Genomic DNA, 13,504 nt, shown 5'->3' with positions numbered 1-13,504 from the left:
TGTGGTGGTGGGCTCATCTAGAGAGGGAGAAGCCGCCTCCTCCCAACCATTGCGGTGGTGGTGGGCTCGTCTGGAGAGGGAGAAGCCTCCTTCCCCGACTGTTACTGTGGTGGTGGGCTCCTCTAGAGAGGTAGAAGCCGCTTCCCCCCCTTGACCCTTGCTGTGGTGGAGGGCTCATCTAGAGAGGAAGAACCTGCCTCCCCCTGACGGTTGCTGTAGTGGTGGGCTCATCTAGAGAGGGAGAAGTAGCATCCTCCCAACCAATGTCGTGTTGGTGGGTTCATCTAGAGAGGGAGAAGCCGCCTCCCTAGATCGTTGCTGTAGTTGTGGCCTAAGTTAGATAGGAAGAAGCCGCCTCCTCCCCATTGACTGTTTCTGTGGAGGTTGGATCAGCTGAAGAGGGAGAAGCCGCCCCTGCCCTTGACAATTGCTGTGGTGGTGGGCTCAATTCGAAAAAAAGATATCGCCTTCGCTTCCTTGACTTTTGCTGTGGGCTCATCTAGAGAGGGAGAAGCCACCGCCTCCTCCTCCTTGACTGTTGCTGTGGCCGTGGACTCAGCTAGAAAGAGAGAATGGCGATTCTCCAATTAACATACAGAGAGAATCTTGATTTTATTAAACACAACAGAGGCTAACATTATGCAATAACCTTTCATTGATGCCCCAACATGCTGCCCTTTAAAGAACATAAAATACATCATTTACTAAACTTTCCATTTTAAGAACTTTCAAGACAGTGTATAACTCCACGTCACCAAGAATAGAAAAAACAAAAGATGTCTTAACTGGCACATCTTCTTACTGCAAAGAGGTATCTGAAAAACAAGAAACCAAGTGATGAAACCAAAAACTTTATTCTACAGTAAATAATAATTTACATCTGAAAGGAAAAACATCAAGTTAATGATATAATCACTATAAAACATAGTAAACAACTACATCAAATAAAGAACTGTAAGAAATGTAAATGGGAGTGGTGGGCAGGATCATGTTAGTCACCGTTGTCTTCAATGAAATCAAGATTCTCTCTGTATGTTAATTGGAAAATCGTAATTTCGTTACAAGACCGGAGGCTTCCGTAATGCTTGTTTAAAGCTTCCCTGCACCACACTTCTCACATGCTCCACAGGCTGAAGAAGAAATCTCACAAATGTGTTAACATTTGACCAGTCTGCCAATTTCAGAATGTCTGCAAGTGTACCACATGCCCAAACCACTTTACTGGGCATTGTGCCCCTAGAAGAATGAGCCCCAACAGGGCCGGCTTTAGCTCTGTTGATGCCCGGTGCCTCCCATGACCTCCTCCTCGGTTTCCCTCCTGACCACCGGGCAAAAGTGCCCCTCATCTCTCCAAAGCCCCTCTCTCACACACATTTAATTTGTTTTAAAGTACCAGTAAAGGCTGACTTTACTAAAAAAGAATGAGTAACGACCAAAACATACCCTTTTCAGCAACATTAGGAATAGATAATGAAAGAATGGGGGGAGGGGGGATACATAACATCCTAACCTATTTTATGCAGTTTGCATGGTGCTCTTTGACGACAGTTCGTCACAGTCACTGCTCTGTTGTAGGGTTGTATCTTATGAACTGCAGTGACAAAAGGACCCCTGTGACTAAAACAGAAATCCACTCAGCTGACCACAAAAGTAGAGATCTGTGATCTGCACGGGACGGGTTCTTTTTAGCAGGCATATTAACCATCTGTACTAATTAATAGTAAGTGAAAACTGCCACTAGACAAGACTCTGATCTCTCTCTCTAGCAGGAACATTGATCACAAGAGTTATCTAGACATTTTTATTGCTGCCTGAAAACTGGACACAAGTAACTCTGCAGCAGGTGTTCTTAAATCATGAGTTATTGCTAAACACAGTCCCCCCCTGAGGTCAGCACCCCCTCCAGGTCAGCACCCAGTGTGGCTGCACCAGTCTCACTGCCCTAAAGCCAGCCCTTAGCCCCGGACTTGGATACATCAATTCCTTCTCCAGACATGACTGCTCTCACCCATAGTGAAATAGTAGCTGTTGAAACTGCCTTATAGGGTTTAACATAGGAAATTGATAGCTGATCCTCACCATCTGGTCTAAATTCCAGTATTCTTTGTTCATAATCTCTCATGCAACTCACTGCACGCAATTTCTTGCAGTCGTTGAAAACGGGATAAAAGATGCTTTCAGACCTGGTTTAGGTCCTCTTACAGATCTCAAAATGGACCCCATCTGGGCAATTAAACCTATTACAAACCTCTAATGCCTTAATGACTCTTCTAAAAGATATGAGACAGAGTAAAGTTGCTAACTTCTGTGATATCTGACTCATGGAAAGATAGGAATTATTAGGCCAGGAGAGAAACAGGTCAAAAACAACGATAAACTTTCCATAAAGAATCATACCTATCCCCAGGTGGACACCTAAGCTTTATTCCCTTCATTACTCTGCGGATCAAAGGATCACTACCAATAGAAAAATCATTCACCAAGGAATGCCCTGCCGAAACACCAGATCTGTAACAGTTAACAGTTCTTTAAGTCGGGCCTTGTTTGGACAACTCTGCGAGGGAATCCGCTACTTCTGATGTAGGATCCTCCATGGGTCCTGAGCTCCTCTCCAAGCACCAACTACAACACTTTCTCCCCAATCCTGTGTATCTTTTCCTGATACCTGGTGCCCATGGCTCATGCAATGGCTTCTTGGCCTCTCCTGAAAGGTCAGAGTATCTACAAGATCTCCTGAAATCCGCCAGACAAGAAGGTTCCAGTTTCCTTCTAGCACTAAAGGATGCTCCGCTCGAGACTAAGTGGGGTTACACGAGGTTTTATTGTTCGATAAAGTTTACGCCTGTCAGTAGGCAAAGTCTTTGGTTGCGAAGGAAAATAAAATAAAAAGAGGAAAAGAAAGGCTGTCACTGCCATTTCTAATCTGAGGCCAAAGGGGAAGGGAGTGAGGGAACACCCGTTCTGTGCTGTACCGTGAAAAAGAACAATGGTGCTGGTGTTCAGGTATAGGGGAGCCGTGGGTAACTATAGAGAGAGTGAGAAGTGCCCTATACGTCGGAGTTCTCCCTCCTCCCAACCCACCCTGCAACTCTTTCCCGTACCTGACTGAGCCATGCTTCTCTGGGAGCATGGCTGGGCGCAACGCTGAACCGGTGGCCTCCTGACTTTCCAAGCTTCTCGGTTCCCTCTCGGGCTGCTTAGAGGGGTGATCCTCCCCCGGCAGATTTCTCCGGCGTCCTTCCCGCGGCGTCCTCTTCTCGATCGCTTCCGCATCTCCTGAAGGTCTTCTCCGCCTCCTTCCGGTTCCCCTTTTCCCTTATTCGTCCCGGGTGGGTGACGTATGCCGAGGGGGCGTCGTCGTCGTGGGCCGTATTCCAATTAAAGGGACCAGGCTGTATTACATACGCGTCTGATACCGGTTCTGTGCAGGTTTTGTCTGTTCAATCATCCTGCTGAGAGGAAAGAGGGAGACCATTGGGAGCAGGTTCTGTCCACCATTCTTCTGTCAGCTCGTTCCCCCTCCCCGGGCAGGGCAGGGACCGTGACACACCCTCTGGGTTAGTGCAAATGGAGGGAAGCATTCCAATCTCTCCGTTCCACATCTGTAGCAGATCATCCGCTGCCAATGCCTCGGGATCTGGCCTCCAGCTATAACACCGATATACCTGGAATTTCAATTTGCTGGCAAAGAGATCGATCTGAAAAGGACCTCACAGGTTCTGAATATTTTGGAAACACACTGGACTTAATTATTAGTCACTGATGTCCCTCAAAAATCTCGAGTTCCAGTCTGATCTCTTGTTCTGATGACCCGGGATAAGCTCTGCTTTCAAAAGAATGTTTTTGATTCCATCAAAAATACCACGTTGCCCTGGCTAGATCTGCAAGTTATTTTGATCTGGCTCCCCTTAGTTGATTGCTATTAAATACTGTGGTAAAATTGTCCATTGGATCAATACCACACTGTTTGTTAGACTAGACCTGAAACTCAGCAAAGCCTTCAGGCCTGCCAACATTTCCAAACAATTTATGTGTAAGGATAATTCCCCCTTGGACCATTTCCCTCCTGTTTCTAATCTTGCACCCTAACCAAGGTTGCTTGAATTCGAATCTACAGTAAATTCCGGAACATTTCCATATTTTTCCTTGCAGCTGTCCAGGTTGCTCATCTACCACTGAAGGTCCTCTCGAGCCTCTTGGGACAGGGGAATTGTATCTGCATACCACAGACCCTTCCTCACACCCATGGATTTCAGTCTCTGAAGAGCCCTGCAATGCAACGGCCCTGAGGAACCGGCCTGAATGGAGGATGACAAAAGTCCTACCACTGTTGCTAGACCTCTTAAAGTTATTACTTCCCTCGCTAGAATGTGGGCTACCTCCTCCTTCATCTTTGACAATATTTTCTGAGGGAGACAAAGCTGGGTCAGATCGGTATCCACCAGAAATCCCAGACATTCCAAATTCTGAGTAGGAGTCATGATTAGCTTCTCGACATTGTTAATTAACCTTACAGCTTGTAAAAGATCCATTGACCACTTCATGTGCTTCACCAATTCCCCCTGATCCTGAGACATCTGTAGGATGTTGTCTAGATAAATCAGTAAACGTACTCCCCTCTTCCTCAAGAAAGCAACTTCTGGGCACAGGACCTTGGTGAAGCACTAAGGGGCTTATGACAGACCAAAGGGAAGGCAGAAAACGGGTACAAAATACCTCTCCAACTGAACCGTAAATACGTCTGTGAATGTAGATCCATAGGAATTGTAAAGTAGGCGTCCTTGAGATACTTCACAAGCCAGTTTTTTTCTTGTAAAGCGTCCAACACACTATGGATTCCTTCCATCTTTTGGTGCCTGTAAACCAAAAACCTGTTCAGTTCCTTCAAGTGTATTACTGGTCACCAGCCCTTCTCCATCTTTGCTTGGAAGACAGTACTTACAAAACTCTTTTCTGAATCCATGTCCATGCAAATCTCCCCTATGAGCAACATTTGTGCAACCTCTGTATCTACCAGTGTCACTTCTTCCTGATCTAAGGACAACTCCCTTGGTATACACTTTTGGTAAGGAACCTGGAGAAACTCTTCACAGGCTGTAACACCCTTTGCAGTCTGCAGCACAGACAGTGTTGTGGACAAGCCAGTACCAGAAACACCGCCAGGCACTAGACAAGCCAGGCACAGAATTACCAGCAGACAGTGTTGTAGACAAGCCAGAGACAGAAACACCACCAGACAGTGTTGTAGACAAGCAAGTACCAGAAACACTACCAAACAGTGTTGTAGACAAGCAAGTACCAGAAACATCACCAGACAGTGATGTAAACAAGCCAGTACCAGAAACACCACCAGACAGTGTTGTAGACAAGCCAGAGCCAGAAACATCACCTGACAGTGTTGTGGAGCCAGTACCAGAAACACCACCAGACAGTGTTGTAGAGCCAGTACCAGAAACACCACCAGACAGTGTTGTAGACAAGCCAGAGCCAGAAACATCACCTGACAGTGTTGTGGAGCCAGTACCAGAAACACCACCAGACAGTGTTGTAGAGCCAGTACCAGAAACACCACCAGACAGTGTTGTGGACAAGCCAGAGCCAGAAACACCACCAGACAGTGTTGTAGAGCCAGTGCCAGAAACACCACCAACAGTGTTGTATACAAGCCAGTAACAGAAACACCACCGGACAGTGTTGTAGATAAACCAGTACCAGAAAAACCACCAGACACTAGACAAACCAGTACCAGAAACACCACCAGACAGTGTTGTAGAGCCAGTACCAGAAACACCACCAGACAGTGTTGTAGACAAGCCAGAGCCAGAAACATCACCTGACAGTGTTGTGGAGCCAGTACCAGAAACACCACCAGACAGTGTTGTAGAGCCAGTACCAGAAACACCACCAGACAGTGTTGTGGACAAGCCAGAGCCAGAAACACCACCAGACAGTGTTGTAGAGCCAGTGCCAGAAACACCACCAACAGTGTTGTATACAAGCCAGTAACAGAAACACCACCGGACAGTGTTGTAGATAAACCAGTACCAGAAAAACCACCAAACACACACAAGCCAGTATCAGAAACACCACCAGACAGTGTTGTAGACAAGCCATGACCATGCAATTCTCCCCAATGAGCAACATTTGTGCAACCTCTGTATCTACCAGTGTCACTTCTTCCTGATCTAAGGACAACTCCCTTGGTATACACTTTTGGTAAGGAACCTGGAGAAACTCTTCACAGGCTGTAACACCCTTTGCAGTCTGCAGCACAGACAGTGTTGTGGACAAGCCAGTACCAGAAACACCACCAGACACTAGACAAGCCAGGCACAGAATTACCAGCAGACAGTGTTGTAGACAAGTCAGAGACAGAAACACCACCAGACAGTGTTGCAGATGAGCCAGTACCAGAATCACTACCAGACAGTGTTGTAGACAAGCCAGAGACAGAAACACCACCAGACAGTGTTGTAGATGAGCCAGTACCAGAAACACCACCGGACAGTGTTGTGGAGCCAGTACCAGAAACACCACCAGACAGTGTTGTAGACAAGCCAGAGCCAGAAACACCACCAGACAGTGTTGTAGATGAGCCAGTACCAGAAACACTACCAGACAGTGTTATAGACAAGCCAGAGCCATAAACATCACCTGACAGTGTTGTGGAGCCAGTACCAGAAACACCACCAGACTGTGTTGTAGACAAGCCAGAGCCAGAAACACCACCAGACAGTGTTGTAGAGCCAGTACCAGAAACCCCACCGGACAGTGTTGTAGATAAACCAGTACTAGAAAAACCACCAAACACACACAAGCCAGTTTCAGAAACACCACCAGACAGTGTTGTAGACAAGCCAGAATCACCACCAGACAGTCTTGTTGACAAGCCAGTACCAAAAACACTCCCGGACAGGTTTGTATACAAGCCAGTACCTGAAACGCCACCAGACAGTGTTGTAGACAAGCCAGTACTAGAAATACCACCAGACTGTGTTGTAGAGCCAGTACCAGAAACACCACCGGTCAGTGTTGTAGGCAAGCCAGAGCCAGAAACCCTAACGTACAGTGTTGTAGATAAACCCGTATCAGAAAAACCACCAAACACTACACAAGCCAGTATCGGAAACACCACCAGACAGTGTTGTAAACAATCCAGAGCCAGAAACCTCACCAGACAGTGTTCTAGATAAACCAGTACCAGAAAAACCACCAAACACTACACAAGCCAGTATCAGAAACACAACCAGACAGTGTTGTAGATAAACCTGTAACAGAAACACCACCAGACACTAGACAAACCAGTACCAGAAACACCACCAGACACTAGACAAGCCAGTACCAGAAACACCACCAGATAGTGGTGTAGACAAGCCAGAGCCAGAAACACCACCAGACAGTGTTGTAGACAAGCCAGTACTGAAATACCACCAGACAAGAGATAAACCAATACCAGAAGCACCACCAGACACTGTTGTAGACACACCAGTACTGAAACACCACCAGACACTACCAGACAGTGTTGTAGACAACCCAGTACCAGAAACACCACCATACAGTGTTCTATACAAGCCTGTACCAGAAACACCACCGGAAAGTGTTGTTGAGCCAGTACCAGAAACGCCAGTACCAGAAACACCACCAGACAGTGTTGTAGACAAGCCAGAATCACCACCAGACAGTCTTGTTGACAAGCCAGTACCAAAAACACCCCCGGACAGGTTTGTATACAAGCCAGTACCTGAAACGCCACCAGACAGTGTTGTAGACAAGCCAGTACTAGAAATACCACCAGACTGTGTTGTAGAGCCAGTACCAGAAACACCACCGGTCAGTGTTGTAGGCAAGCCAGAGCCAGAAACCCTAACGTACAGTGTTGTAGATAAACCCGTATCAGAAAAACCACCAAACACTACACAAGCCAGTATCGGAAACACCACCAGACAGTGTTGTAAACAATCCAGAGCCAGAAACCTCACCAGACAGTGTTCTAGATAAACCAGTACCAGAAAAACCACCAAACACTACACAAGCCAGTATCAGAAACACAACCAGACAGTGTTGTAGATAAACCTGTAACAGAAACACCACCAGACACTAGACAAACCAGTACCAGAAACACCACCAGACACTAGACAAGCCAGAAACACCACCAGACAGTGTTGTAGACAAGCCAGTACTGAAATACCACCAGACAAGAGATAAACCAATACCAGAAGCACCACCAGACACTGTTGTAGACACACCAGTACTGAAACACCACCAGACACTACCAGACAGTGTTGTAGACAACCCAGTACCAGAAACACCACCATACAGTGTTCTATACAAGCCTGTACCAGAAACACCACCGGAAAGTGTTGTTGAGCCAGTACCAGAAACGCCAGTACCAGAAACACCACCAGACAGTGTTGTAGACAAGCCAGAGCCAGAAACCCCACCGGAGAGTATTGTAGAGCCAGTACCAGAAACACCACCAGTGTTGTCGAGCCAGTACCAGAAATACCACCAGACACTAGACAAGCCAGTACCAGAAACAGCACCGGACAGTGTTGTAGACAAGCCAGTACAAGAAACACCACTGGACAGTGTTGTAGACAAGCCAGAAACACCACTGGATAGTGTTGTAGACAACCCAGTACCAGAAACACCACCAAACACTACACAAGCCAGTACCAGAAACACCACCAGACACTAGACAAGCCAGTACCAGAAACAACACCAGACAGTGTTGTTGATAAACAAGTACCGGAAACACCTCCAGACAGTGTTGTGGACAAGCCAGTAGTAGAAACACCACCAAACACTACACAATCCAGCACCAGAAACACCACCAAACACTACACAAGCCAGTACCAGAAACACCACCAGACTGTGTTGTGTAGAGGCCTGTACCAGAATGACCAACAGACCGTGTTGTAGAAGAGCCAGTACCAGGAACACCGCCAGACTCTAGACATGTCAATACCAGAAACACAACCAGACAGTGTTGCGGACAAGCCAGTACTAGAAACACCCCCAGACACCGGCCGGGTGCGGTAGTGCATGGTTGTTAATGTGATTGGTTAGAAGAAGGATCAGGTTTTAGGACTAAGGCTCAACAAGCAGGAGGGTGGTTTTGAGATCTGACTGAGTACCTTGACGCCGCAGAGGAGTGAATGGCGCTCTGAGCTTCTTAGGGTGTTCATGAAGTGAAGGAGATGACGACGCTGTGAGGCCAATGATGGTGGACTCTTGTGTTCTATGAGGTGGAGAGCGGTACGGCAAATGTTCTGTTTTTTGTAAATGTATGTTTCAAAGCTGTTTATCAGGAGATCCATAATGCACCCCCCCTCAATGCCTTCCTCCAGAAGTGGTGTTGAGCCGGCTGGTGTCTGTGACCCTGACTCCACCCAAGGAACCAGCGCTTGCTCAAGTCCAGCGTGCAGATGGCCGTGAAGGCACCCTCTGTGTTCTGCCCGCTTCTTTGTGACAAGGGGGCGTCTGATGCGGTGCACAACATTTAAAACCCTTTGGGTACCAGAGGGTCCTTTTCTAGCCCTGCAACTCTGGTGGACCCCCTACCTTGGAAGCTCCGTTGCAGCTCTTGGTGACGCCGGAAGGTGCTGGTTTTTTTTCTCCTCCAGCTGGGCCTAAATAAATGGGCCATAAGGCCTCGTTTCTGGAACCTCTCACTTGAATGTAAATGCCACAGAGGGAAACAAACGCACACAGCTTGGCATTTCTTCACAGGTACTTAAGAGAGGCAGCTGTTGCCTTTGTTCTGTCCATCTACATAAGTGCCGACACTGTAAGACTGTCAGAGGGCCTGGCATGGCCCAGTATTTACACAAATAATTTAAATAGCACTCTTTATTTCTTTTATAGCGCTACGTCGTGACGTCTTGTGCTGTGATGGAGGGCGTCGTGATGTCAGTGGCATAGTGTATAACTTGGTCAGTCCCCCCACTTCTTTTTATAGGACTTGTACCTGGTCCGCGACTATCGTCTGTTTTCCGCTTTGGTGGATTTCCCGCCATTAATGTCCTTCTGGGCTGTGAACTCATAGTGACTCCCGAGTGCGCAACGCACGCGCCGCGGCCTGTTAATGAGCCCAGGTGGCTAGTGCGCTGGCCAAGATCTGCAGGCCAGGGGCTCTTGGGAGCAGAAGCAAGGACCGCGTACCTTGTAAAGTAACCGGCGCATGTGTTAATGTAGAGCTTACCTCCATCTCGCTTCCTCCTAGCGACTGTCTCCATGGAGACCGCCCCCAGCTAGGAGGGTTGTCATGCAAAGTTGGAGTTCTGCGATGAAAAGGTACCCGGTGTGGGTAGTTGCCCTGGTAAGGTGTACTGTACTCCATGACTCACGTCCCACGGGGGGCACGGGGGCCTGCCCCCTGCAGACTGCTCCTTAAGACGTGTTACTGAAATGTGTGGCTAGTGAATCCCTAGTGCAGTCTCAAGTGGGTGGGGGTGGCAGAGTGCGCGTGCCGGTGGCGCCTGGCGCGCGCAGCCTTTTCCAGGCCTCTCCCAGGAGGACGGTTTTTCGATGGAGAATTCCACGTGAAACAATGCATTAATTAATTCCAGGCTCATGAGTGACTCGCTGTAATTAAACCTCAATTAGTATTTAAGAATAGGGCCTAATGACGAACGGTGACTGTACATAATGCGCCCTGAGGAGGGGGGGGGGGGGGAGGGGGGCAATGACATTCACATTTACAGAAAAAGGCATTTCTATGAAGCTCATGGGCACGTGCAGTCATTTTTTGTATCTCACATTTGTTCTAATTCCTATGTTTCCCTTGTGTCCGTGTAGTGATAGGATAAATGTGTGACATTTCCTCAGAGTCCCCTTCCCGCCCTTAGTTTGGTATCCGCACATCACAACACACACAGCATGTGGCATAACCGCATCTTAAAATACAGAAAGGTGGCTGTGTGTGTAAAAGCCTGCAGACAGCCCCATATGTCCCACGATTAACAACAGAGGAGAGGTGTCGACAAGGGTCGGTGTGCAAATAGTTAATGGGGTTGAGTCATTGCTGGCTGCCCCCCACCCCCTCCAAGGACTCAACGAAAGCTGAGACCCTCCTTCATCACTCCTTCATCACTGATCACTTAGACACACCCACAGCCCAGCAGTACACCCCAGAGCTGCCACTGGCCCTTTAGACTGGCCCTATAGACTGCAATGCTTCCCATGGACCCCGCCACTTTCCACTATAGGTTCCATACATTCTACCATTCTACACACGCCTACTCCACCCTCTTTGGAATAGCCTTCCACGTCGGTCATTGTCCCTTTCAACCTCAGTATTGGGACCCTCTGTCCCCGTTCACGCCCTAAGGGCTTCTTGGCCTTGATGCCGTCTTTTAATCTCCACCCAGCAGCACTCCTATTGCCTTTAGGCCTGGGCGGTAAACTCCATTCCGCTCGTGGAGTTTGCAGAGTTCTTCCCACTCCGCGGAGCAGAGTTTTTCCTCTCTTGCAGCTTGTCAACATTAAGTTGGGGAGCGTGAGAGAGGAAAATCCAACCACTTCCCGGCGAGATTTCTCAATGTGGGCGGTCACAGCAGGTTGCTATGGCTCTCATTTAGAAACCCACCACTGGCGTTGAGGAGGCTGCCTCTCACGTAGAACATCCACTTGAGCAGCAGAAAGAAGCTGCACCCTCTTGCGCTGTGCATGGTGTAATTCGCGCAGATTTTACAACGCAGGACAAACGACGGTGCTGAAAATCAGCACCAGCAGTGCTACTTATCTCACTCCGCTGCTTGCGGAACTCCGCGGAGCATGACAGAGTATCTTTGTCACTTTGCTGAGATCCGCACAGCTGAACTCTGCGAACTCCGCCCAGGCCTACTCGCCCTAACCGGGGGTTTATCTGTACAGCAACAATAAACTCCACTGCCCCCCTTTTCTGTCTCAGCTTGTGCCTGGCCACTCCCTCTCGTCACACTCTCCTCAGCCAAATATAGTAAGGAAAGCCCCTGATTCTAATACTGAGGTCAGGCACCATAACCCGCACCTCACCCAGCATCAACCCATGTCACTCCGATCATGCCAGCTTGAACATTCTGGGTACTGCTCCACCTACTCCACCCGCCCCCCCCCCTCGTTGCCCCTCCCCTTCTTGCAGACGCAAAGATTCTTCTTCCTCACTCCCCTGTTCCTCGGTCACAAAGTCAATGATCTCTCGCCTCTCTACGCCCTTCATCATTTCACCTGTTTAAAGGTGCCTTGAAACAAGATTTGACAAACCCTGTCCCAGGTGCACATGTGCATCACATGCTCCGCCTGGGACCTCAGCAAAAGCCAGCATGAGAGCATCTTTCCATACATGATGCAAAATAACCCCCACTGCAGAGACCTCAAACACTGTCTGTTAGAAATGGGGGTCTCTAGTTGGCAGAAGTAGGTACCTTTGACCAAGTAGGGGCCCTTGCTTCTAATCAGCGTAAGGGGGCTACCCCTGCTCACCCCCTTGGTAAATTGGCACGAGCAGGCAGGCTTATCTCAGAGGCAGTGTGTAAAGCATTTGTGAACACATACAGTAATACAGTGAAAACACTACAAATGGACACCACACCAGTTTAGAAAAATAAATAAACTTTACTAGACTTAACACAAACCCAAACGACAAAAATCCACAATCCAAATACGACTTTCAAATGATAGAACTAGCGTAGTTCAATGTAGATGGTAAATGCGACACTTTACTCTCAAAGTACCTTGGATGCTTAACGCAACATAAACAAAAGGGTCGCAGGGAAGGTGATGCGTCGGTTCCTTGCTTGGAGGGAGGTGAGGCGTCGGTTTCTCACTGCATTCCGGTTACGATGCGACAAGATGGCGCCTCGATGCGATGCGACGATCCAGTGCGATGCGACAAAATGGCATCTTTGATGCAACAACGTGGATGCGATGCGTGCACGCCCGACGGCCGCGCGGCAAAATTGATGGTTTCTTGAGCCGCGACAGGCCCTGCGACACGCTTCTCCGGTGATGCAACACGTTCCTTCGGCGATGCGATGGCAAACAGCTGCGGCGTCGGCATGCTTCTTCAGCGATGCAATGACAACAGCTGCAGCGGCGACACGCTTCTTCCTCGTTGCGTCACGCTTCCAGCTCCCAGCGGCACGCAGTCTCCAGAGGGCTCAAAACAACAGCAGGCACCTCTCTGCAGGTAGAATTCCCAGCAAGTAAATTGAGGGGGAGCTAGTGGTGAAGTCTTTGTGTCCCTGAGACTTCAGAACAGGAGGCAAGCTCAACTTCAAGCCCTTGGAGATCTTCCTCAAGATGATAAAGCACATACACAAAGTTCCTTTTCTTCTTTCCTTGGCAATGAGTAACCACTCCAGGCCAACCCCAAACAGTCACTATCGCAATGGGCAGTCTCCTCCTTGTCCTTGGTTTCTCTCCTTGGTAAAGGTTCGTCTTGATTCCCAGAAGTGATCTAAAGTTCTGGGCTCTGGGCCCCAATATTTATACTGCAAAATCCTTTTTCCTCTGAAGGCAG

This window comes from Triturus cristatus, chromosome 11 (genome assembly GCF_964204655.1).
Source record: "Triturus cristatus chromosome 11, aTriCri1.1, whole genome shotgun sequence".
Taxonomy (NCBI): Eukaryota; Metazoa; Chordata; class Amphibia; order Caudata; family Salamandridae; genus Triturus; species Triturus cristatus.
The sequence above is the reverse complement of the archived record's forward strand: the minus strand, read 5'-3'. Positions refer to the sequence as shown.